We start from the raw sequence: 26,699 nt of genomic DNA on the forward strand, positions 1-26,699 counted from the left end.
ACTTATTCAGTATATTCAGTGTTCACGATAGTCTTGATATTTATTAAGTGTTATATGTAGTCCATAATATACCTTATAGTGAAAGTGTCCAATTCGCCCATTTAGAGTCCAAAATTTCATGTAAAAAGAAAGCAACTTGGTACAGCTTGGTTGTACTATTTATACATTAATTAATAGCTGAGAAACGTAGGTAGGCTTTCATATGGATTTTTTCAGATATCTTCAACTCGAACTTTTTTTTTCTTGGATTCATCTCACTTGGACATACCAATCTAATAGTAATACCGTATTCGTGAAAATATCCAGAAAAATGTTTAACTACAGTGATGCTTTTTTCGTGGACCGGCTTTTTTTTCTATAATGTAATTCATGGAACCCTAAAATCAATGTACAGAAATGTACCGGCATACTATATATTTAAGAAATAAGTTGCTATATTAGTACTCTTTTTATTGCTGAGGAATAATAAGATTTTGAGTATTCTTCATCTGTTTGGGCTACGGCCTCTCTAACAGTTCTTTGGTAACTTAATTTTTTTTATCAGTTCTATTCAGACCTATCAGTATCGTTCTGCATTAAGAGGCTTCTGTACAACAGACTAACATCTGCACAAGATAATCAATGGCCGCTTATGTTGTAATGATATTTTTAATATCTTTGCCTTTAAAAAATTATTCGTACCATTCATGCATGTATTTGTTTAAAATATACTTCTTTCGTAGGTTTCCCAAATAATTAAAATATTCTTTCAGATACTGATTATTACTTTAATTTATTGAACTTGTCTCTGATTTTGTCATTTTTAGTAATAATAATTTCGTTGACTTAAATGTATATATTTTGAGCTTTTTACATTTGATGTATGATTGAGTGTTATATGTTTATTTGGAGTCCGAGCCATCATAATGCGTTCAGATTTTAATTTTGTTTCACCGGGGATTGATCCCGGGACCTGTACTCTAGAGGCACACGCGCTGGCCACTAGACAAGCTGGAAGGGCCTAACTGTATTTGTGTATTTAAATTTGTTCCTTTTCTTAACTTGCATATTAAGTGCCCGGCCTAGACTAAACGCGGAAAAGTGGGCGTTATATTTTCGGACTGTACGGACGCTAAATACGTAGCATATGCACGATATGTTAAAGCCTCTTCAGAAGCATAAAATGGACCATTTTTCAATTTTATATTTTCAATTTTATACAACAATCACTTTTGTACTACTACATTAATCTTTGCCCTGAAGAACGCTACTTATTGCTTTTCCGTATTGCTACCTATTGCTTTTCCCTATATTAATTTCCCCTCCCCCTTCTACTAAATTGTGAGGGCTCCCCATAATCCCCTACTCTTGGATACACCACTGAATATTTTTAAATTTCCTCTACTTCTAATGCGTAGAGGAAATAAACATATAACTGGTTAACGCGCCCAGGCACGTTGAATATTCTCAACTCTCGGTTATCGGGTTTCGCTCCGCATTGAAAACGTTCATATAGTCCATCCAATGGTATAATTATTGCCCCAATGAGACGGCATTAACGCTGAGTTGTTAACACCGCGTTTTTAGCGCCCATGTATTCCAGGTCTTAAATGTTTTTTTCACCTATGGTAAGTTATAAATAAATAAAAAGAGTTTTGTGATACTATAATTCTGTAGTTCGTTCAGTAGCTTTCGTAGACAAATGAATAATAGTTCGACGTTATGTGAGTAGAATATAAAATTCTAAATGTGGTTTGTATTGTCATTTCCTATTTTATTTCAGTTCTATATTTATTTTCATCTTCATACTTAGATCGTCCTTTTAAACGAAAGTTAGTTTGATGAAAATATAAGATATGTGAAGAATTCGTAAGATTTCTAGTGTGAGGATCACTCCAGGTACTTACTGCTTAAAATCTGTATTGATTCGCTGTGCAACGCGTAATAGATAAACACAGAATAATTTTAATGAAGTCTAAGTTATTTGATTCACTATCAGTGTACATTCCTATTGATTTACTGTATTGAATTGTTACCCTTAACACGTGAAAAGAAATTAACTGCAGAACCATATATTGAAAGTGAGAGGCATCATTTTTGGCGATACTGAACAAGTGAAATGGGGGCGCGGTGGCTCAGTGGTAGACCGTTCACCTCCGGTGCTTGGGGTCCCTGGTTCGATCCCAGCTCGCGCCGTGTGGACTTAGTGGTGGACAAACACCGTGCTCATGCGTTTTCTCGGGGTTCTCCCGTTTCCTTCCACTTTCTTCATTCCTTATAATCACCGTCTCCTTTAGCCTAACCGGCATAACCGTGGGACGTAAAACTTAAAGATTTCATTTCATTTTTGAACAAGTGAAAGACAGGAGGTGTTATCGTTTCACGCGTGTGTTTAGAAGTGGAAATTGGGAGATGGATATGGTATGTCAGCGTCACAGAGAATATATGTTATGTCAGCTATCTTTGTTAATTTTTTAGATTCAAGGTAACTTGTCGTTTTGCTCTTTACAGCAATTTGCAATAAATAGTGACAATTGCAGTTTATTACAATGCGGTAAAATTGTAATTTATTGACTGTGGTTGAATACTGAATAAAGTTCCAGTTTTAACAATTAATAGCAGTTTTTATTAAATAAACACTAGGTATGAACTAAGATATATACCTAAGATGTATTTTGACAAGTACAATGGAAACAAGAATCCAAACAGAATGGAGCTCTGAGTTTCAAGTCTAACATTAACACGGGTTTGATTTTGACAAAGAGGTATGCGATTATGCTTCATTAAAAGTATATTTACATAGCATTTTCTAGTGATACGATTATGGTAATTAGCTTAATTTCTTTTTTCTTTGTTACTGGAAAGTTCATGTTATAAAGTCACTTTTCTGGCTTTCAATTTGGCAGAATCTCTTATTATTGCATCTTTATCCATTTCACTGAGTATGTAATTTTCAATGGCCATGAAAGCTAGTCCATTTAATCGTTCTTGAGATATAGTTGATCTCAAATAATTCTTTATTAATTTTATCTGAAAACCCAACAAATGACAAAGGTGTATGCCTTTAACGATATTTAATTTGTCTTCCATCCAGTGGCGAAGTTCAAAATCAGCACTCGCAAATTTTTTTTCAGGACCACTTTATGCCTATAAAACAATTCAGTCCTGTCATGTCTCTTTCCAACGTAAACATTCGAATTCAGGTAATTAGTAATACATTGTAAAACAAGCAGTGGTGCACCCAAGATTTCTCTTTTCGACCGGAAGATTTTTCGAAGTAGCCTACATAATGCAGATAATTTTGTGTACTTGCTTCCTGAAATTGTGCTGAGTTTCTTGAAAATTAAGTTCTATGGATCCAGACTCTCGAATCACCTCCGTCGCTGCATCCCTGATCACAAGTAACTAATAATCAAAACCCTACTGTGCATTAGGACTATTAACAAATGTTTAAAAATATCTCTCCATCTGGATTAAATACGAGACAATGGATTGATAATGAGTGTTGTTACATTGTTATGATACAACGACCATGTGTATACGCTGCTGTGATTGACAGTAAGAGTTCTGAAAAAAACTGTTACTTATAATCCTAATGACTTTTCAGTTACAGTTACCGTTTCGAGTTATTTACGCAGATATTGCGTGAAAACCAATTGTATTAAATTAAATTTTGAAATACATTAAATTTAACTCCGATCCGTAACCGAAGAGGTCATATCCATTCCATTTGAAATTAACAAATCAAGTAAAACAAACTTACTGTTTCAAAAGTTTGTTGATTTGCAGATGCTTCGTTAACAGTAACTGGTAGCTGTTGACAACTCCCCCATCTCAATATTGTATGATTATCACTTTCGAAATTTTGTCCAGAAGCCAAAAGGAACTTTTTTTTAAGCTTCCGCTGCCTTTCATCTTCTTTCAAGTTTCGTAACTTTCTTTTCCGATAAAATGCTCTACTTGGGTTTTATCGTCGGATATTATTATATGAAAAAGTAGAATTGAAAAATGAAAACACACAGTTATAAATAAAACAAGACAAAACAAAACAATTCAGGATAGAAACGAAAATGTTGGAATGACAAATAAAGTAATATGCATTAAGAAAGTGAGTATTAAGCAAGGGTGGATAACTTAACGAAATGTGCAATATTTACAATTTGTTATCTGTTACGGTTACTATTTTGTAACCCATTTCTGCACCTAGTTAGTAACGTTATTAGTCAGTGTAACTTTTAAAATGGTACGCTCTGAATTATGTTACGCTGAGTAACGTTACTCAATGGAACATTCTGCATTTTGGTATTGTAGTTACGGTCACCAAGGGATTAGCGTTACTCGAAATACCCACGTTTGTCGTACCTGCTTGAGATTGTTAAGATAAAACTGGTTCCACTGAATACCAGTTCTCTCTCGAACCCAAAGGGTTTTGTTCCTTGATTTTAGCGATATGAAACGTATTGAAATTCTGCAGAACATTTTTGTGTAAGTAGACATATTTTTGTTATGATGAGTACCATTTCTATGTTTCTCTTTTCTTTATCGGTTACCTTTTGTACCTGTATTTCATCTTCTTCAATTCTGATGGTCTTGGAGTTACGCTTGAGTAACGTTTAAACATCCTTGGCGACAGGGAGTCTAAGGTTGACTTTAAAAGAATCTCCATTATACTAGTAAATAAATTCCACGTTTTTCAGTCTGTTTTCTTTTTCCTCATACTTAAGATTCAGTAAACACCTTAGGCCCTCAGGCACATGTCCTTTGAGAATAGCATTACTTTGATTGCTCTGTATTTAAAAAGAGGAAAAAGAGAAATGGTCAAAGAGTGAAGTTTTTAATATAAGCTTATTGATAAGATTTTTACTTCTTGTGATGACACTGCCGATAGTTGAGTTGATTTGGAGTTCAACGTCCTTTTCGGCAGCGAGGCTTTATGAGACGGGACCTACTGATTAACATGGAATCGAAACCACATGTGCTCACGCCGGGAATCGAACCCGGGTCTTCCAGGCGAAAGGCGCGTACGCTAAGCGCTTAGGCATGAAGGAGCTCACTGCCGGTACTCACCATATATGTTTATTTTACAACAGTCTTGCACTGACCAATGTGGTTGAAGCTCGAGCTCACTTCCCAACAAGGATCGAACCCGGAGCTACATACACCAAAGTTACACATATACTGGCCCCCAGGGAAGCAGGAAGGACATTTCATTTGCTTGCAAGCAATTTAGTTTATAAATCAAATACATATCAGACATCAGTGGCGTAACGAGAAACTCATCAAGGGGACCAACACACAAGATTTGGTAGAAAGGATCATCTGAGGGGGTGCACCAATAACTACCAGTAGGCCTACATTTGAATTGAATTGGATTTTTTTTAAATGCCTTTAGGCACCTGTGGTGTGAATGAGGAAATGCCCTGGAAATCCTAAGTATCTGTTCTCGGTGAATCTTTTTGTTGAACTATTAGAAAATTGACTTAAACTATTGATTTTGCAAAACTTCCCTTTGATTTAAGCCCAAATCGAAACATGACAGAGGAAAATTTCGGAAAGTGTTGCTATTTTCACTCCTAGCTTCTCACTTTAGGTAGTGTATATTTACAAGGAAGGGGGTGCACGTGCACCTTTGCACCTTTAAACATATTTCTATTTTATCTTATTTTTGTAAAAAAAAAAAAAAAAAAAAAAAAAAAAAAAAAAAAATCTGCCAGAGAAAGAAAATCGTCAAAAAGTGCTACCCATTCAGAAGACTATTTTCTTCTCATGTGAATGTTTTGACTTCTCGTGGCAATGTGGTAATCTACAGTTTATTTTGTCTCTTTTTCTCCCTTTGATTTTTAATGTTCATTGTATTGTTTAAATGCTTATAAGTTAACTTGCGAGAAAGTGTCATAGTCGAAGGTTGTACTACTTGTAGAACTGATATTAAAAAGTAAATAAAGAATTATCATGGAAACAAATTTTTAATGTTGTATTCAGAAAACAAACATAGGGTTCTTGCGGTTCTGAAATTAATATATCGCAGGCATTCGTTGATATACCTACATGTTGGTTCTCACCAGGTACATTCGTGAAGTGTTCCCTCAAGATTCGTGTAAAATTGATTCTCTGCTGTCTAATGTGTATTGTACTAAATTTAGCTGCCCATGCCGGTAATTGGCATATTTATGGGCCTTCATATATCCGGAATTCTGTCATACACTATCATAACGCTCGGACACAAAATTTATTTTAGTTTCTTTAGATGTTACTCACTGGACATGAATATGGGCATATGAAAAACAAATTGGATCAAGTACTGCTTCTGACACATGTTACCCATCCCGGCCGCCATCTTAGATCCGCCATATTAGATTTTACTTTTGGTTTTTCAAATGGAAAAAAATGAAATGAAATCTTTAAGTTTTACGTCCCACGGTTATGCCGGTTAGGCTAAAGGAGACGGTGATGATGAGAGATGAATGAAACGGTGGAATGAAGAACGTAGAAGGAAACGGGAGAACCCCGAGAAAACCCACGAGCACGGTGTTTGTCCACCACAAAGTTCACTTGGCGGGGGCTGGGATCGAACCCGGGACCCCAAGCACCGGAGGTGAACGCTCTACCACTGAGCCACCGCGCCCCCCGTTTTTCAAATGGAAATAGGTGCAAGTGTTACATCGGACATTTACGTTTACATTCACTGGTGTAATGTATTTTACCGTAGCTTGTACCATTTGGAAGGTATTACATGTTCATTCCCTCCAGCCACTTTGCGAATAGACATTGGAGGTTAATATCAGTTACGCTTACGTTTTTGATGTTGACAAATCAAAACAATTTTTAACTGGTAAACTCCTTACAACATAGGTGTCATAATCTTATTACATTTCCATGAGTGATTGTTATTACTTCCATGTTATACTATAATAAGGAAGTATTGTATTACTGTCAAAATGCCTAATGTAGATCTAGATACGGCCAGATTTGGGTGAAGACCTACCATTTCCGTATTGACATCTGTGTGTCTGCATGTATATAAGAAGTTCAGAGAATATTTCATCAACGATAACACATAAAAGATTGCATATACACACGGGGCCCTGCACAACTTTCTATTTGGTTCAATATGAAGTGCTTGACATTTAATGGTATATACAAGCTGCGATAAAACTCAGTATACCAATGAAATTCCGAGAAAAGTTTACATTAATTTGATGTATCATTTGAACCTATTGCCATTTGAAAAACCGAAAGTTAAATCCAAGATGGCGGCCAAGGTGGGTAACATATGTCAGAGAAGGAGTACTTGATTCAATTTGTTCTGCATATGCCCATATTCATGTCCAGTGAAATCTAAAGGAACTAAAAACAACTTTGTGTCCGAGTGTTATAGTAGTGTATGATTGAATTCCGGATACATGAAGGCCCATAAATATGGAAATTACCGGTATGGGCCGCTTAAATTAGTACAATACACATTGGGCCACGGAGAACTTTGTATTTGAATCAATGTTACAGAATCCCGAGGGGACACTTCGCGAATGTACCTTGTCAGTCTCCGTACAACTTGGAATCGCTTAACATTAGTTTTACGGGAAGAAAAAACGACATCATTTGGAACAACTTTCCAGTTTCGATCATTTGTATTTCCTCCTTATTTATTCGGTGTAAGGACCTCAAACTTATTTTGTTGGATCTTGCTTATCGAAAGGTTTTTAAAACTGCCTTACTGCCCCCAAAGTCTTAAATTCAGGGTGGGGTGGGGGCGGATGCCCTCCTGCCCCATTGACGCCCCTATCTAGCGGCTGTCATATGAAACTATCCCACGACCTTTAACGTGGTTTTAGTTATACTTATTGCGGACTCTTGACCGAAAATATTACGTTTGGAAATAGAATTCATTTGCTGAGCAAACCTGAACCTTATTGAAAATGGACTTGGATCCATAGTGCTCTGATGCCTCAAATGTTACTTTTCTTCAATGAATTATTGACTTAAAAAACAACCAATTACATAGGCTTCCAGAAAATATTCTAAAGTTAGCACAACATGAAGTGTGCTTCAAACTATCATTACTTTTCGAAAATTTATTATTTTAAGATAATTTTATTAGTATGAGTGTTCTGAAATAGTAATCAAATTTTTGCAATTAAAAATCACACCCTCCTCCATCAAACGCGATCTTAGCCCCTAAGAGCATAATTAGGAAATTTTCAGAAGCAGTAACTCCGAAATGACTTGTTTTAAGGCTAAAGTAACCGCACAAGCGTATTTCTGGTCAAGTTCTAGCCTTAAAACACGTAACATGACTCCATTTGTATTTGAAATTTTGAATTCCAATCAAAGATGGCAGCCATGATGCTTGATAGCACTATCTGATGTGTCAGACCACTTAAAAGTTTCATCATTCTCCCTCAACCCGTTCTCAACGCACAAGGGTGGTGAGGACTTTTGTTTCACCATGCATATTGATAGATTGTGTGAAATCTCCACAGTAGGTAGATTTTAAAATCTACCTAAAAAGCTAATTACAACCAAGAAAGTACTTATGAGAATCACTGACAAGAGGGTGTAATAAAAAGGGGTTGGAATATGAAATAAGTTGAGAATTACTAATCTATACTGAAATATTCTGTACCCAGCACAGTGTTATTAATCAGGATAAAATAAATGAAAAGGTCGGTTGCTATTAAAGAGCAAAAAGTCCTAAGAAATAAGTTATTACATGATTTTGAAACATGATAAAAATCGTGTTTTAAACTGTTCAAAATGTTTAAAACATGTTTTTTTCGTCTGTGTTTTAAAACATGTTTAAAACGTTTTGAACATCTTTTTTTTATGTTTTAAACACATGTTTTGTTCTTTTTTTTAAAATAAAACTATTTTTTCCAACCCTTGTCTGGTGCGTAAGTAATATAAAACAAAACCATGTACCAAATTGGTCGCCAGGTTGGAATTTTCGATCGCCAGATCGCCAATGATGACTGAAAATTTCAGTTTGGCGATAGACATTTGCATAAATTATATCTTGCAAAAAAAAAAAAAAAAAAAAAAAGAAAAAAGAAAAAAAAGAAAAAAGAAAAGAAAAGAAAAGAAAAAAGAAAAAGAAAGAAAAAAACTATATGATCTTGTTGCTGGATTCAGACTTGAGGTTTCGTGGCGTGCCTGTAATATATAGCAAATCAATATATAGAAGTCATTACATATGCCGGCATGAAAATGTAAGAAATATGGCGTTTGAAGCGAATAACTGACTATGTACAGGGCCAAATGAACACATTCTCACACCCAAGATTATACTTCAGCCCCTTCACCTTCCATCAAACAAAATATATTCGTAGTTCTTTTGTTGTTGTAGAGGCGAACCTGTCCTTTGCCCTGTCGCTTTGTAAAGTATAGCGATCTTTATTCTTTGGACAATGGGCTATCTGCGCACCATATTTCGATTATATTCAGCCAGTAGTTACGGAGAAATAAAATAGAACATACAAGGCAAGCCGAGCCGAGCCTATCGCCGGCCGAGCTCGGCCATCACATGTAGTGATCTTTATTCCTTAGATGATTGGGTATTTTCGCATCAAGTTTGGTTTAAATTTAGCTGATAGTTACCGAGGAATAAAGTACTACATAAACACACACACACATAATTACAGTACATCTGGAGTAAAAGTACAACATCCGGTCAGCTTACGCCGGGAACTAAAAAGAAAAGTCCTAACATCAGGATCACAAATAGAACATACTATATGTAAGTGGAATCCACTTTCAACATCGCAATACTAATGGGGGGAGCCTTGAGCCGGGTGATCCTCCCTGACTACGCCACTGTCAGACATGACCTACAGCTTAAGGGGATGTCTTCCCATCATCAGAGGCTTCAGAATCTTCATAAGATAACATGTAAAATTTAATTCATAAATATCTTAGAAAATACTGCATTTAGGAACTGGTAATTTTGTTGCCAAAGAGTAATACAATTCAGATGAATGTCACAATTTGGCACCTAATTACTAGGATTAATTGTAATGCATTCTTCCGTATTGAATTACTGCACGTAAAGAGTCAAAAGACCACTTGCAAACCTCATGAATTACTATGGATGACATTCTTTGAAGAACAAATGCTGAGGAGGGATGTATTATGACAATTTGAAAAGTGAAACCCGTGTCTACCCCTCCAGTTTCATAATCATTTATGCCTTGAGCAGTCTCCCTTCCCACTCCCACTTCCTACTGATTTCCCACTACGACGCAACTATCTGAATGTGCTTTTTCGGCGTAAGTTGGTATGATTTACGTGTCAACAAAATACTTCGTAGAACAAAGATAATGATCTTTGAAACCTCAGTATGGAATGTCTTTCCAATTGCTTTTCTACATCTTTTGTTGGGTGAAACGGATGGATTCTCCTTCGAAGCAGTAGCTTTAATCTCTTCCACTCACAAATGTACAACCAAAAAAAAGTCTAAATGTTTCTTACATATTTGCCTATTTCTTTTGTTTTCTGGAAGGATAGATTTCTTTTCATTTTATAATATTTATCACAAAAACGCACACAGTACGATGTTTCTGTGGTTAGAACGGATTAATTGTGTGCAGGGATGTCAAAAATCAAGTTTTCGTTGTAAGTTTTTTTTTTTTTTTTTTGAATAACTAGAGTTTGGTTTATCAAAACTCCATTATATATTTACCATATTCGCGTGTGTCAGTGTGTGACAAAAATAAATAAATAAATAAAGTATTTCATGGATCATCACCAAATTTGGTAAAAATACAAAGAGTCAAGGATTAGGAAGTGAGTTTGTTATTAAAATAGTCTTCTCAAACCGAAAGTGGTTTAAAGAAACCATTTCCGGTTTGATCATTGATCATCATAGATCGAAAAACGTAATACGTATTAAGATCCGGGTTTCAGTTTCGTAAGAACATATTTAATCTCTATTATTAACTCTCTAATAAAACCGGAAGTGGTTCATTCAACTATAATTTCTCGTTTCAATAAATATTGGTCTACATAGAGCAAGAGCGGTAGATGAAAACAGTTTTCTCCATTCGGATAGCTCTCAAGTGTCTCAAAAGTGCAGTGGCGTAGTCAGGGGGGCTCACCCGCTTCAAGCTCTCCCCATTAGTGTTGTAATGTTGAAAGTGGATTCTGCTTACATGAAGTATGTTCCATTTGTAATGTTAGAACTTTTCCTTTTAGTTTCCTTAGTAAGCATAAAGGAGCTTGTAGTTTTACTCCAGATGTAATTAAGTATGTGTGTATGTAGTACTTTATTCCTCGGTAACTACCAGCTAAATTTAAACCAAATTAGATGTACAAGTACCGAATCATCTAAGGAATAAAGATCACTACATGTGATGGCCGAGCTTGGTCGGCGATAGGCTCGGCTCGGCTCGCCTTGTATGTTCTATTTTATTTCTCCGTAACTACTGGCCAAATATAATCGAAATTTGGTGTGCAGATAGCCGATTATTTAAAGAATGAACATCTCTATACTTGGTGGCCGACTCGGCAAAGGACAGGCTCGGTTCGGCTTTGTTTGTATGTGGTACTTTATTTCTCGGTAACTATTAGTCAGATTTAAATCAAATTTGGTTTCCAAGTATCGCTTAAGGAATAAAGATCATTATATATTATGTCTGGGCTCGGTCGCCGACAGTCTCGACTCGACTTGTCTTGTACGTTGTATCTTCTTTTTCAGTAACTACTGGCCGAAATATTTTAAACAGGGACGTAAGTGGAATGCAGGACAAAAATGTCCTTCTCTCCTCTTGCCTTATGTTTTCTTACTTACTTGACAAAAGTTATATTATTTTGCTTGGTGAATTCTTTTCCTTCAACCTTCAGAAAATCATGCTTTTGCAAAGCTCTGCTTTCTTTTAAGCCCCAAACAGAAACATGATGGCAAAAAGTTTCGGAATGTGTTGCTATTTTCACTGCTCGCTTCTCATTTTAGATAGTGTATACAGTAGAGCGTCGATTATCCGAACGTCGGTCAACCGAACGACCGCTTAACCGAACTGTGTACTCGCTCGCACCTGTTACTCTCCCACCCTACCGTCCATCATCCCCCTCACTCCCAAACCAAGTTTCCCACAAGGTGGGAAGTGCACCTTTGCAGTCCCTAAATCCGGCCATATATATATATATATATATATATATATATATATATATATATATATATATATATATATATATATAAAAGCTGCAAGCTTTGGTTTAGCCCCTCCCTTGTTCATATCCTGGAACCGCCACTGTATCTCTATCTATCTATCTATCTATCTATCTATCTATCTATCGTCAAGGGGGGACTATAGCTCATATAGTCTTCCCTCGGATCCGCGCCTGTATACAAGGGCGCCGATTTCTCTGTAAAATGGGGGCCTCATTTAGATGGAGAAGGCATATATGAGGAGTTTAAAACAAATTGCATTCAAATTATTCCAAATATTATATCTTCTTAAATACAATAAGGGGACCCACATGTGCTTTGGGGGGGGTCCCGGGTCACCATGGTCCCCCAGGATCGGCGCCCATGCCTGTATATATACAGTGAAACCTCTACTAACGGACACCTCTATAAAGCGGACACCTCCCATAACGGACAAATTTTGTAATCCCCAAACACTGTAATAGGAAAAAAGCATATTGACAAACCTCTCTAAAGCGGACACTCTCTAGTACGGACTCTTTTATAGGTATTATGTACCTCCGTATTACGGACACTTTCTCTAGAAACAAGTTGAAAAGTACAGTAAAAACATTTTTTTTTTTTTTTTTGTAATTCATACGTGTGTCAGCTATGCTCTTCCTGCTGGTCTAAAACCTAGAGCCCGCTCATTTGATGGACGTGGTCCCGGGACGATTTTTGGTGGAAGAGGTTGAAGGCATTACGATGGTTTAGATCCTACCTTAGACTGTTCGTCTGCATCTCCTGTAGCCTCGGTGCTACACCGGAAGGATGTCAGTGTAGCTCTGGGAACACTGCTTTCGAACAAACAAGCAAATAATAATAATAATAATAATAATAATAATAATAATAATAATAATAATAAAGAAAAAGAAATGAAATGAAATCTTTCAGTTTTACCTCCCACGGTTATACTGGCTAGGCTAAAAGAGACGGTGATGATGGTGAGAAATGAATGAAATGGTGGAATGAAGAAAGTGGGAGGAAACGGGAGAACCCCGAGAAAACCCACGTACATGGTATTTGTCCACCACAAAGTTCACTTAGCGTGAGCGGAAATCGAACCAGGGACCCCATGCACCAGAAGTGAACGCTCTGCAACTGAACCACCGCGGCCTCTTATAAGAGAAAGAGTACAGATGATGTGTAAAATCAAATTTTTGTGCTATATCAATCATTTCCATGTTGAACAAATATAGTTTTATTGAGAAAGTGTACAAATATATGTAGAGTTAGGATGTTTTGAGGGGGTCCAGACCCGTTGAACCCCGTTGGTGTGTCACTGTGTGCGAGTTATAAAGGCGATTAGCTGAAATAGGCGATTAGCAACAAAGGAGCCCAGTCTACAAGAGCTAAGATGTCCGACACGGGAGCAGGAAAATTCGGTGTAGGAAATTTCGGTGTAGGAAAATTCGGTGTAAGAAAACTCGGTGTAGGAAAATTCGGTGTACAGAAAATTCGGTGTACGGAAAACTCGGTGTGGGGAATGTTCGGTGTAAAGAAAGATTCGTTGTAGTAGACAGTAGTATTTATTAAAAACTTAACTTTGAGCATAAATGAGCGTATTAGTTTTAAGTTCAAACTTCGTGTAGAACGTACTTTTACTGTCTGCTATACCAAATTTTGAAAAATTGTGATCGTGAAATAATTTGAATTCTAGATTTCGACGGATTTTAGCATTTCATGGCCCTTACATGACGAGAAATTTGTTTATTGATGTCCGTTTGTGTGATTTAGCGAAGCGATCATCGATACCAATCGACATTTCATTTAAAACTTAAGTTTTTATGCTGTTTTGGAGGATGTCTCCTAGAATTTTATATTTCAAAAAAAAAAAAAAAAAAAAGTAGGTTACTAGACGGGTAAAGTTGAAAATTGTAGATTTTTCAAAAATGTTCTGACGATTTTATGTATATTTTATAAATAAATATTTAAATTTAAATTCTTCAAAAACGACATAGTTTACTCAAAGATGTAAAAATAAATGCCTCAACTAAAGTGTCTACGCCTGATTGGAGGAGAAGTCAATAAGGAGTCAATAGGGTTGCAGTACTTGTTTACCTTAACTTAAGGCAAACAAACTAAAGTGTCTGATTGGAGGAGAATTAAACTATTTGTACAAATATTATATGATAAAACCATTCTGCTTTATATTGTCCTTTCCAGTAAGACTTTTTTGATCAATATATTTTTGCATCTTACATATGTATATGCAGAGTGATACTCCCGGATTCATTGGGCTCTAGAATTTCCAACTAAAGTCCGGTTTTCATGCGGTTTGTTGCAAATTATCAAGGGAGAATGGGAGGTTTATGGGACTATGTTTACTGGTTTAAATTCATCCGGGGTAATATCGAGCAGGCCGCAAGAAAAACAGCAAATATTCGCCATTGTACGTTACAGTTCGAATGAGATATTGGATATTTGAAGCGAAATTGAAGAATACAAATTAAGTGTTAGTGAGAATACAAATTAAGTGTTAGTGAAATGAAATGAAATCTTTAAGTTTTATGTCCAACAACATCCGCCAGCGGTGTCCGATGCTTCCCTGCCTTACTCAGAAGAGATCCTGTTTCCTGCAATTTATTCACTAGCGACCATATTATGTTCCTGTTTGGGGCAGAACGTGAGGCAAAGTTGCGTGTAGCTGCCCTTTGCGTAGCAACAACAGATCCCGGCCTCTAAAATCTTTTTAACGATAAAATCACGTTGCTCCAAAGAGTACATTATTGTAACTGCGTCCTGATCATATTGGTACAGTAGCACAGCATAATTCTCAATACGAAGGCCCAGTTTCCTGTTTCTTATTGACTGTCGCGAGGTTACCATCTAACGAAGAAACTCAAATCTCCATACCGCACCTCACCTAATTCCAATTCGGTACAGTGGCGAATATTTGCTGCTTTTCTAGAGGTGCGGCCTATATTACCCCAAATGAATGTAAACCAGTAAGCATAGTTCCATAAATCTTCCAACATTCCTTGATCATTTGCCACAAACCGCATGAAAATCGGACTTCAGTTAGAAAATCTAGACCTCCAAATGAAATCCGTGAGTTTTAAAAGAATCACCTTGTATATGTTCTATGATGTACTATATAGGAAAGGTGTTTTTAGTTGTTCCTATAACTATTCTCTGAACTTATAGTTGTAATTGTTTTATTTCTGACAAAAAGTGTCAGCTTCATTGTGTGATGAAAAGTAGTTTATAGTAATACCCCGCAAAAGACATGCAAGAGGTATTGGACTCAAGGCAGAAAAATAAATTTGCTTTTCTTGAAATAGGTAATAACATTTTATTCGTTACATTATATGGTTTTCGTTTTCACAATATGAAATGTCGTAAATTATTGTAAGTAGTAATATTCAATATGTATTACACCGAATCTACCGTACACCAAAATTTCCCCACACCGAGTTTTCCGTACACCGAATTTTCTGTACACCGAATTTTCCTACACCGAGTTTTCTTACACCGAATTTTCTTACACCGAATTTTCCTACACCGAATTTTCCTAGACCCGTCCGACACAGTTCCCAAATACTCCCAAAACGCGTTGTCATTCTCGTATAACTTTATGTTACCTTCGCCCACGCCCAAAAGTGAATGCTGTATCACTGAGCCACGCGGTCCTTTGTCGTTGAACAGGATCGTGTGAAAATACATCATGGAGAACGCATAAATGCGATTGGTATTTTGTTCAAGAGTTCAAGTTAAAATATTCTTCACATCTAGCCGCGAAATACAAAGTGCATTTGCTCCAGAAGTGGTGAATGAACACACTATATGGTATTGGTTTGTAAACTTTCGTGCCAGTGAAAACATTGAAAATGTATGCCATTCTTTGAGTGTATGGAATAACCGAGAAGTTTTCCTGCATTAGATTGTGAAAAATAGATCTTCAATTGTAAACAATCAGGACTTTAGACAACAATCGAAAACGGTCAGGACAGTAGTTGGATTGTGAACACTTTAGGAACATATTTTCCAATACCACCAGCCACCTGCAGAAGGTGCTGATATGATAATGTTTTATGGTGGAGGTGATAGATCATGTCTTTCTATGTCGAGGAGAAATTATCACTGCGCATCGTTCAACGGCAAGAAAGTGGAAAGAAACGGGAGAATTCACGCACGCAAGGCTTGTTCACCACAAGAGCCCACTTGGCGCGAGCTTGGATTGAACTGAAGATCACACGAACCAGGGGCGAATGCTCCATCACTGAGCCACCACAACCCCCTGTCACTGAACAGAATCGTGAAGGTGCATTACGGAAGGCGCTTCGGCTAATAAATATCGAGGATCTTATACCTTTTACCATTGGTTTCTCAGTCCTCCTAAGATAATGTAAATTTTACTTCATGAACATCTAATGAAGTATGGTAGTCAACCACTAAAAATGCTTCAAATGTACACGGAAAAGCAATAGAAGTTGGATGGTTGTTTCAATTTTACGCTTAATTTTAGATCAAGAGTAACGAACATTTTTTGGTAACATTGAAGGTTGTCGGCTCCAATTTGATCTTTGCAAACAGATGTGCTGCTCACAGGCAGGGATTTCCCTCCCCCTCTCAAGACCTTTTCCAATTCATTCTCGTTCTGCCTCCAGCACTTTGTAGAGAATATTTTCAATGATCTTATCTGGAACCACTATGCCATTTCTAAAAGAATTGAAAATAATTTAAAATACTGCTGCTAGACCAACATTATCTAAATATATATATATATATATATATATATATATATATATATATAAAATAAATGTAATTCGTGCTCTACTTCCACTAAACACCAATTGGTGCTTCTAGAAGTAATACAAATCTTTATTGAGATTTTAAATTCTGTGGACCGAAATATTAGTTCTTGCCCTTCCAGGGAAACTTCCCAGTTACGGCGCTGTCATCTTCATAGCTATATAATACCTGACCAGGATAGCAGTGCGGTTTTGGAGGGATGGCGCTGCTGTTGTGTTTACATCAGTTCCTTGGCAAGCGCGGTGGGACAGGGGAGCGGAGAGTTTCACCCTGCAGTGTATCCAATGGTTTTTAAAAGTTGCAGTTTACTTAATAAAGAAAGCCATAAGTTATATAGATGTTATATAGTTATATAGTTGAACCATTCCTGCAGTAATGCAGATGTATTGTGAATAGTGATATATGAATGGAAATTACCAATTTAAGAACAACATAGCACAATTGACAATTCAGTGAGCTTCTACCGGTATTAAGCAGGTTCTACAAAATTGATTACATTTTATTTGATTCCATTATAAAACAGGATCAACCTGTAAAACGCAGGAATGACAATGTCAATGACTAAAAGGTTAATTTAAGGTTGATAGCTTAGAGATAGAGAAATACTTTGTAAGTTTAAATCAAGTAAATGCTCACGATGCTGTGTTTGTTTAAGTGTATGTTTATGGGTTGACAAATACATTATTTTCTCGAGTTTTGGCCAGGGAAGAATTCCGATATGTTTCCACTCAAGAACTGTGAAAGTCGTCTCCGTTGGTCTATTGGCTAATGCATGTGCTTTTACTGAACGTGATTCTAGGTTTGATTTCCAGTGAGAGACCGAAATTTAACTTTACAATCCTTCCCTTTCATTAATCACCTGTGTCTTCTAGCGTAAACAACATAATCATGAGACGTTTAAATAAAGAAATTTATTTTTTTAGAGAGTGAATCCTTTGGGGAGGCGGGGGGAAGAGGTGAAAAAATTTTTAGTTCATTTTTTTAAAGATTTATTGGATTGTATAGCTTGCCTTTCGGGATTGATGTGTAAAATTTGATTCAGTGCATCCTTCTTTAAGGATCATTATAGAAATCCAGCCCTTTGGTAGAGTTCGAAGAAAAGTATTGATAAAACATCAGTGTATGTGTAGTGTAAGCGTAAGTATAACTGCTTCAGTACATAATAAATTCACAACTTTTATTTATGACGAAAGAAATTTCCCATGGACTCCCTCTGAATTTTTCTCAGGTTCTAGCTATCATGTGACAAAGAATTAAATCTACTAACTGCTTTCACATACAATATAATTTTGAAACTTGGGAGTCTAGTGGTATCTTTGTGTCTGTAGTACAGGGTGTCCGAGAAGTCCTTCCCTGATTACAGAAATTGATAACTCAGGCTAGAAATAAGATAGAAATATGAAACTGGTGTTGAATTGTTTACAAACTATAAAAGTTTTGGTCACATCAGTACACTTCCACATGAGCACCCTTGGTAGCACGTAGCACATCTAGGCGATAGGACATTTCCTGGGCGATGGATTGGTCGTGATGGACCAACAGCTTGGCGTCCACGCTCTCCTGACATAACCCCATTAGACTTCTTTTTATGGGGTTATGTCAAGGTACAACGTAATCGTTGAGCCCTAGTTCAAATAAGTGAGTTGCACACGTATTAAATTAGCACAAAAACTGCAAATGTTGCTTTGTTCGAATGCATTTATTGTATAGTTAAATCTAGGCTGCTTACAGCCATCTTACTACCATATGTTATTATGTCGCTATCGTTACAGAATCAACATTATAAGATACAAAACATTTATATAATTATAACTTCTTAAAAATATATATAACTTCTTCTTCTAACCTAATAAAATAATTAAATAGTTGGCTAGTTTATAACACCTTTGATTAAAATATCTAAATGGTGCAGGTAAAGAATAATACATGCATGCCGAATAATACATGCTGTCGTTCTAAAGGATGAGGTCTACCGAACACGTGTACCAGATCTTGAAACCCTGCAGCAACGAATAACCACAGTCGTTGCATCGATCCCTCCAGTGATGTTGGCTAATGTGTGGATGGAAATTGAATATCGCCTAGATGTGCTACGTGCTACCAAGGGTGCTCATGTGGAAGTGTACTGATGTGACCAAAACTTTTATAGTTTGTAAACAATTCAACACCAGTTTCATATTTCTATCTTATTTCTAGCCTGAGTTATCAATTTCTGTATTCAGGGAAGGACTTCTCGGACACCCTGTATATAATAATGCTGATACGTTATTCTCTTGAACATCTTAATGGTATTTGTCGTTTGACTTCAGAAGACTGAGTTTAGCCTGTAAGTACAAGTTGCCTATAGTTAAAACATATCAGATGTACGATCTTGTTTAATAAAACCTGCCCCTCCCCCTCCTCTATCTGAAAAGTCCTATATTGTTATTCACATATGAAATTCAAAGACAAAGGCAATCGTCTTTATCCAGTTGTATTTTTATTTCAAGTGTAAGTATTAAAATGTGCTACACATGGTTGCAAGATTTTTTTTTTTTGTTAATACTGAAATTAGGTACCTAATATTGAGACTCATCTCCTTCATGATGTAAGAAGTGCCCGCATAACTTTCGACTAATTATTTCATCACTGATATCTATGAGCAATGATATAACAGCAGTGGAAGACAAACTTTGTTCTTCTCAAACTTGATACTTTGAAAAACTTATGAAAATGGTTTCGTTATTCAAATACATATTCACTCTAGGAGTATATTTCAGGAGTAGCATTAATCTTATAATAACGTAATGGCTGTAAGAGTTACCGGTACCCTGTAAATGTATTTTGTATGTTTTCTTTTTTTCGTAATTCAGGATTTTTTCTGAATTTCACTGGAGGTATAAGGAACCTTAAATTATCAGGCACCCCACTTTAATCGCTCTCCCTTCACCCCCAATGCAACATTGGGTATATTTGCAGCTTAGTGCAGCTTAAAGGAACCATGATTGTGCATATTTGATTTCTAACTCGCTTGCTCATAGTGTTGCCCGCGAGACGAGATGAGAATTCAGGTTTTCAAGTTTCGTGTCGTAAATGTTTGTAAAAGTTTCGTCTCGAATCAAAATTTTCTCGTCTCGTTTTGTAAATTTATGTACAAAATGTGTCCTGATTTACATCTTAGTTTCATGTAGAATTTATCAGAATTCTTCCAGATTACGAGTCCACGAAAGATTGATATAACAATTAAATCATATTTATTATTGATGTAAATTGTGTAATGACTTGCGTATCTTTAGACGTTGATAAATGCTCTTTCTTGTGTTCATACTATTTATTACCTTATCAAATTGCATATGAGATATATCCAATTAATCATATAATACTAAACAGTGTTTGAAATTAAGATGTAACATTTGGGTGAACTAGTCATTCCTACAAGACTTGACAATTTTCTCGCCTCTTCTCGATTCACGTTTTGCTTCATATTTATGAAAGAAGGGGCGTACACATGGATAAGATAGAAATATGAAAACGGGAGGTCGTATGTTTACGGAAAGTTCTAGTGTTTCTGGTGATTACTCTAAAATTTGTTTCCTCCGATGATTTTTTGCCTTCGAGCTTCCCTTGAATTTGTCCTACGCATATCTTATAGACTTAAAAATACTCGAGACAGTCAACAGAAAATAATGAGTACACATTTTACATATCGTCTCGTCAAAAACTTCGGAACGAGTCGAATCGACCAATTTTAATTCGTTTTCTTTGACTATTGAAAATTTTAGTGGAATAAATCGTTTTCCTTGCCAGAAAGAATATCTGATCCTTTGTACAATACCGAGGTTAGTTTATTCGCAAGTTCATGTGGAATATGGAGAATGCATTATTTTTCTTTTCTTTTCTTTTTTTTTCTTTTCTTTTTTTTGTGTGTGTGTGTGTTACTCAAAATATTCTGTAAATAACTTCAATAACTTTTGAAACTGTTTGTCTTCACTTCAGCATATACGTGAAGTGGTTTATTACGAATAGGACAAAAAGAATTGTAATAGATTAATATGGTTAGAAACACTGTTGCTTGCATTTTAGTTCCAAAACTGGCCGCCCGCACTCGTTCGCTGGTCAGGTAATACTGTTGGTAGCCATACACTCAGCAATTATATACAGCCTGCGGAAGAAAATTACACAAGTATGCAATGTACTTCATTATAGCAAAGGAGACAAACTTTCTAATAAACACGAGTCGTAAAACACCTTTCTTCAAAGCAAAGATGACACCTATACTGAGACGAACAATACTGTCTCGAGATGCGACGGAGATTCGATGTGTCGAGACGAGACAGAGATAAATTTATAATTCGAGACGATATCAACCCAGTCCAGGCCAAGAATACTATTGCAAGGAGTGTGTGTTCTGTATAAATCGATGTGTTTAGCAACCTTAGAAAATAATATAGAATTTCATTTTTCTAGAAACAACGGGCATAAAGTAAAATCTCGGAGATACCCTAGTATAATAATAGTGGCTATAAATTGGCTCCATATCTGTTAAGATTCTACTATACTGTAGATAGAGTAACACAGAAATTTTACTTTTTACATTTTTGCTTCATTCGGTGTAAAATACATAAAACTGAAATCTAGATAATATAAAATTGTTACATGGTTTTCCCGGGAGAATTCTGAACTTCTGGGGTATTTTTCATCAGCCTAAACTCTGGATTCATTCCTGTTTAGCTGTTGTACAAAGCTGCAAGTTAATGGTACATATTGATATGACGTATTTGACAATCTCTGCTTAATAATTCCAAGGGGATATTGCCACTTACGGAGTTAGCTACAAAATGTTTAGATGTGTTGTTCCTTTCGCGGATTTGCGCAGAAAAGGAAAAAGCGTTCATATTTTATCGTTAGTATGTACACTCATGTCCAAAATTATTGTCGCATGTCTATAAATATGTTGTTTTAGGAATATAATTTGATAACGAAATCGCCAGGTATTTCTTATAATGTTTGTATGTGCATAATCGGCAAAGACATGTATGTAGCAAATTTCATGTCAAAAGAGCAGTAAATAATAATAATAAAACGAAAATAAAACTTTCTATAAATAAATCCATATGATACAATACTAACATGAATGTATAAATGTTGCATGGAATAGGTTCACCACATCCCATAAACATAGGCACATAAATTCTGCTGAAATGTGATCTGGGCCCATTTCAGTAAAATTATTAGAGTCCCCAGTAATAATACATCTTTCTTAATGGTTTAAGTTGAGTTAAATATTATCCTCTCAATTTAACTCCTAAAGAATGGAATGGCCCCACGATGCTATTTCCAAAAGAACTGAAAATAATTTAATGCTGCTGATGCCCCATCATCATCTCAAAAAAAAAAAAAAAAAAAAAAAAAAAAAAAAAAAAAAAAAAAAAAAACTAAGATGAAGTATAAAATAAATTTAACTCCCGCCCTACTTCCACTAAACACCAACTGGTACTTCTAGAAGTAATACAGATCTTTATTGAGATTTTAAATTCTGGGAACCCACATATTAGTGCTTGCCCTTACAGGATAACTTTCAAGTTACGGCACTTATATACAGCCTGCGGGGAAAAAAAAATACACGAGTATGGAATGTACTTCATTATATCAAAGGAGAAACTTTCTAATAAACACGAGTGACAAAACATCTTTTTTTCTAAATAAAGATGTTACCTATACTGAGACGGACAATACTGTCTCGAGACACGACTGAGACTCAATGTGTCGAGACGAGGCAGATAGATTTATAATTCGAGACGAGACCAAGACCCAACCCAGTCTGTGTTTCGTTTCGACGAATATGTGTCCCAAGTGTCCCAAATCTTTCTTACCACAACTTGGTCACTAGTCCAGGCCAGGAATACTATCGCAAGGAGTAAATGTTCTGCAAAAATTGATGGGTTTAGCAACCTTAGAAAATAATATAAATAGTATTTCATTTTTCTAAAAACAATGGACATAAAATAAAATCTCGGTGATACGCTAGTATAATAATAATAGCTACAAATCGTCTCCTTATCTGTTAAGATTCTACTATACTGTAAATAGAGTAACACAAATTTACTTTTTATATTTTTACTACATTTGGTGTAAAATACATAAAACTAAAACCTACATAATATAAAACTGTTACATGATTTTCCCGGGGAAATTCTGAATTTCTGGGGCATTTTTCACCAGGCTAACCTCTGGATGCATTCCTTTTCAGCTTTGGAAGCAATTATAAGTTAATAGTACATATTGATATGACATATTCGACAATCTCTGCTAAATAATTCGAAGGGGATTTTGCCATTTTAATTTTCTTGCTGACTTAAAAGAAATCTATTATTTTATTGTTAGGTATTATATATGCACGTAATTTTAAGTGAACTAGACATAACTTGCCATTTTCGTACTATGAAAACTATTGTAAATGTATTATGTAATACACCAACACTATAATTGGGCTTATGCCTGTGGTGTTGATGGCAAATAAATAAATAAGCTCACCGGACATAAGCTCACCGGCAGTCTTACATTACAGGGGCGGACAAAAGCTCACCAATAGCAAACATAATTTCCCTTGAGTAATAAAATTCACGAAATATTGAAATTTAGGCTTTGGCTACTTCCTAAGCAGAAAATGGAGCTTATATCATTTATCAGGTATAAAAAATAATAACATTGCGGAGTTGCGTTGTATTAAACGTGGGCAGACTTTGAGAAACTTGTAATAAAATGCCCTGGATATAAACATCTAGTCTTTGACTACAATTACAAATAGGCCTAATAACTGAGTAGAAAGTAGAGCTACTAATGTCGTATAGCAGCTATTAGATATCAATAAAATAGGGATGTTGCAAGTTTAATGTGTTAAGCATGGGTGACTGTAGGCCTAATTTGGCACTGGAAATTTTGGAACCAAATTTTTCTTATAAGCCTGACAATTTATCAGCTGCATTAAAATAATTTCATGGTTAGGCATGAATACTTACATAATAGAATTTGCTTGCTAACAGGATTCGTGGTTCTACTTTGTGACTTTTTTTTTTTTTTTTTTTAACGAATTTATCATACTCAGATGTATTTAGGTCTTGCTTCTTTGTGCTGGCGTCGTGCTTAGAGACCAACACTCAAATAAATCTCTTTCTTATTTCCTAACACTAAGCTTTCTTCTTCTTTTTCTTTGTTTTCTTTTATTGTTCATAAGTTGTTTTGTTCTTAGTAAATAAGGAAGAGATTCATTTGATGAGTATTGGTCTGCAAGTATGATGACAGCCTTAAGATTTGAACTCTGCAACATCTTAATATTTTATTCTGATGTCTGATAACTCCTATATGACATTAGTTATATAGCCTACTTTCTATTGAGGAACTAGGGCTACTAGTAGTCAAAGCCCACATTTAAATATCCGGGCTATTTTCTACTGACTTAGGCCTACTACTAGTCAAAGTCTATATTTTAATAAATCTTCATACCCAGCATACCTTTTTCTAAAGCAAAATGAGATATATCTGAGATACTTTCAGCCAGTGTGGAAAAAAATAACAAGGAGATATCCTTTCACCAAAGTTTCGTTTACCGATATTTCTGTGCTGCAAAATTTCCTGCATGAAAGTATCAGCACAGGAGAGGGAGTTGGATTGCTTTCTTCAGTAAGAGGAAGTAGTATTCTTTTGTTTGTCCAGATCTGTTTTCAGTTTATATTTTAATATTAAAAATCTACTTCATATTAATATTCAAAGTCTAGTTTCATTTCTGTCATATTTTCCGTCTGTCATTTTTCCGTTGCTTATTTATTTTATTCAGGTTTATTTTCCTTTGCAATTAAATTAGTTAATCTATAAATGTAATTACTTATCATTATTGTACTCTTTATTTCGTAAATTATCTTATAATACAAATATATTATTAGTGGTGAGCTTATGTCCGGGGAGCTTTTGTCCGCTTTTGCATTAACATAGGTGAGCTTAATGCCGGTGAGCTTATGTCCGCGACCCGAAAATATACACCAAGTTTTGACATATAAATATTTTACATAGTGTATATTGAAATATTGTCTTCCATGTGGCCTACATGTGTAAACTTTCAACATGAGATTGATTTTACTGACTCCCTTCCCCTTTTATACTTGATGAATTGCAACCTCAAACAACAGCATTATTCCTTAAGTAAAAGGAAGGCACATAGCACGTAACCGGACTCCGCTAGTCTACCGTAAGTTTTTCCATTGTCTCAAGATACTGAATCAACGCCGGAAAAGTACTTTAGGTCCCACTGGGAATTGAAACCAAGGCCTATGTGTGGATCCACAGGATTCAGATTATTCCCGACAAAACTTCGCAACTCGACGAACATTTGTGAACTTTCTTACTATAAGTATACTTCTTTGTCATCGAAATGATTGACATAGCCTAAAAATTTTAATATCTTTAGCTCTATCATGTTTAATAAGAGGCACTAATTAACAATTACTTGTCTTTTCGGGCGTTGAACAACACAGGTTAAATACTACATATACGTATTAGACCTGCAAAAATCTTCGGATCCCTCCACACAAAAAAAAAAAAAAAAAAAAAAAAAAAAAAAAAAAAAAAAATTCTGGGCGCGTGCCTGGCGTGCTCTAAACATTCACTTATTTATGTAAAATATTTCAAATGCAGCTTCTAAGGCCAATTTACAACAGAATATTTTAACATCAATAATGGAAAAAGGAAAGGAGAAAATCAGGCAGGATTTATGCTTAAAGATAACATCCCGACATTCACTTTGTGGAACAACGAAAAAAGCTGGTAAAACCGGTCAGGGTAGCAGGCCACAAGCTTTGAACCCAGGATCTCCCTTTTGCGAAGGAAGAACGCTAGCCACTAGGCTATGCTCGCTAGACATAATAATAATAATAATAATAATAATAATAATAATAATAATAATAATAATAATAATAATAATAATATAGATTGATTCAATATAGTGAAGAAATCGGGGATGTGCCTGGATTAAGAACCAGCAAACAACGGTGAAATATCCCAAAAATAATGCAGATTGATAGCCAATGACGTGGCCATGCATCACACAATTTCCTAGCTATTTTGTGAGCTTTGTTTTAATAATATTAATAATATGATTTTCACAGGCTTGCGCCCACCATTCATGGAACAGTTCTAAATTAATCCTACTCTTGTTGTGGACAGGGAAGAGCGCTATGAAAACAAAACAAGATGAAGAATGAAAGAGATTGTCTATTTTCCCTCCCCTTTGCTACTTTTGTCTCACTCTGTGCTTCCCCCTGACCCTGCTGTCCCCTTCCACCTGCCTTTTTTCCTTGTATATGACTGACTTCCTCCTATGATATTCACAGAAATCGATCTCTTTTTTCCCCCTGTCTCTACTTCATATTTGCAATAACAACATATGAAAGTGAAATATTCATTCTGCTTCACCACCTGAAGAACGAAATTCAATGTCACCCTCTGAAGAACAATACAATAGATACCATGTCCGAGGAACTATCCAAAGATCTGATAAGATCTGTAACTGATGAACACAATACCTTTACCAAACCTGTCTCTTCATCTGTGTTACTCGTGTGGCAAATAGTATTTGTAACGAAATAGCTTCTGTACCACACATTTTCGTTCCATTAGATACCCGCAGAGGAAAGAATCTCATTCAGTTGGTACCAGTTGTTGATGTTCTCCCACCAAGCGTGAAAGGAATACCCGAAACAGATTTGTTCCTTCAATTAGTTACGGTACAATAACGTTACATGCTCGAATAACGTTA

At 35.8% G+C, this 26,699-nt stretch overlaps 1 protein-coding gene across 3 annotated transcripts in view; it reads left to right on the forward strand.

Moving 5' to 3' along the window:
* RanBP3 (ran-binding protein 3) overlaps window positions 1–26,699 on the forward strand; it is a 91,445-nt gene that overhangs the window by 9,872 nt on the left and 54,874 nt on the right. The gene's annotated exons all lie outside the window — the stretch shown is intronic.

This window comes from Thermobia domestica, chromosome 16 (assembly GCF_964235325.1).
Source record: "Thermobia domestica chromosome 16, izTheDome1.hap1.1, whole genome shotgun sequence".
In the NCBI taxonomy this organism is placed as follows: domain Eukaryota; kingdom Metazoa; phylum Arthropoda; class Insecta; order Zygentoma; family Lepismatidae; genus Thermobia; species Thermobia domestica.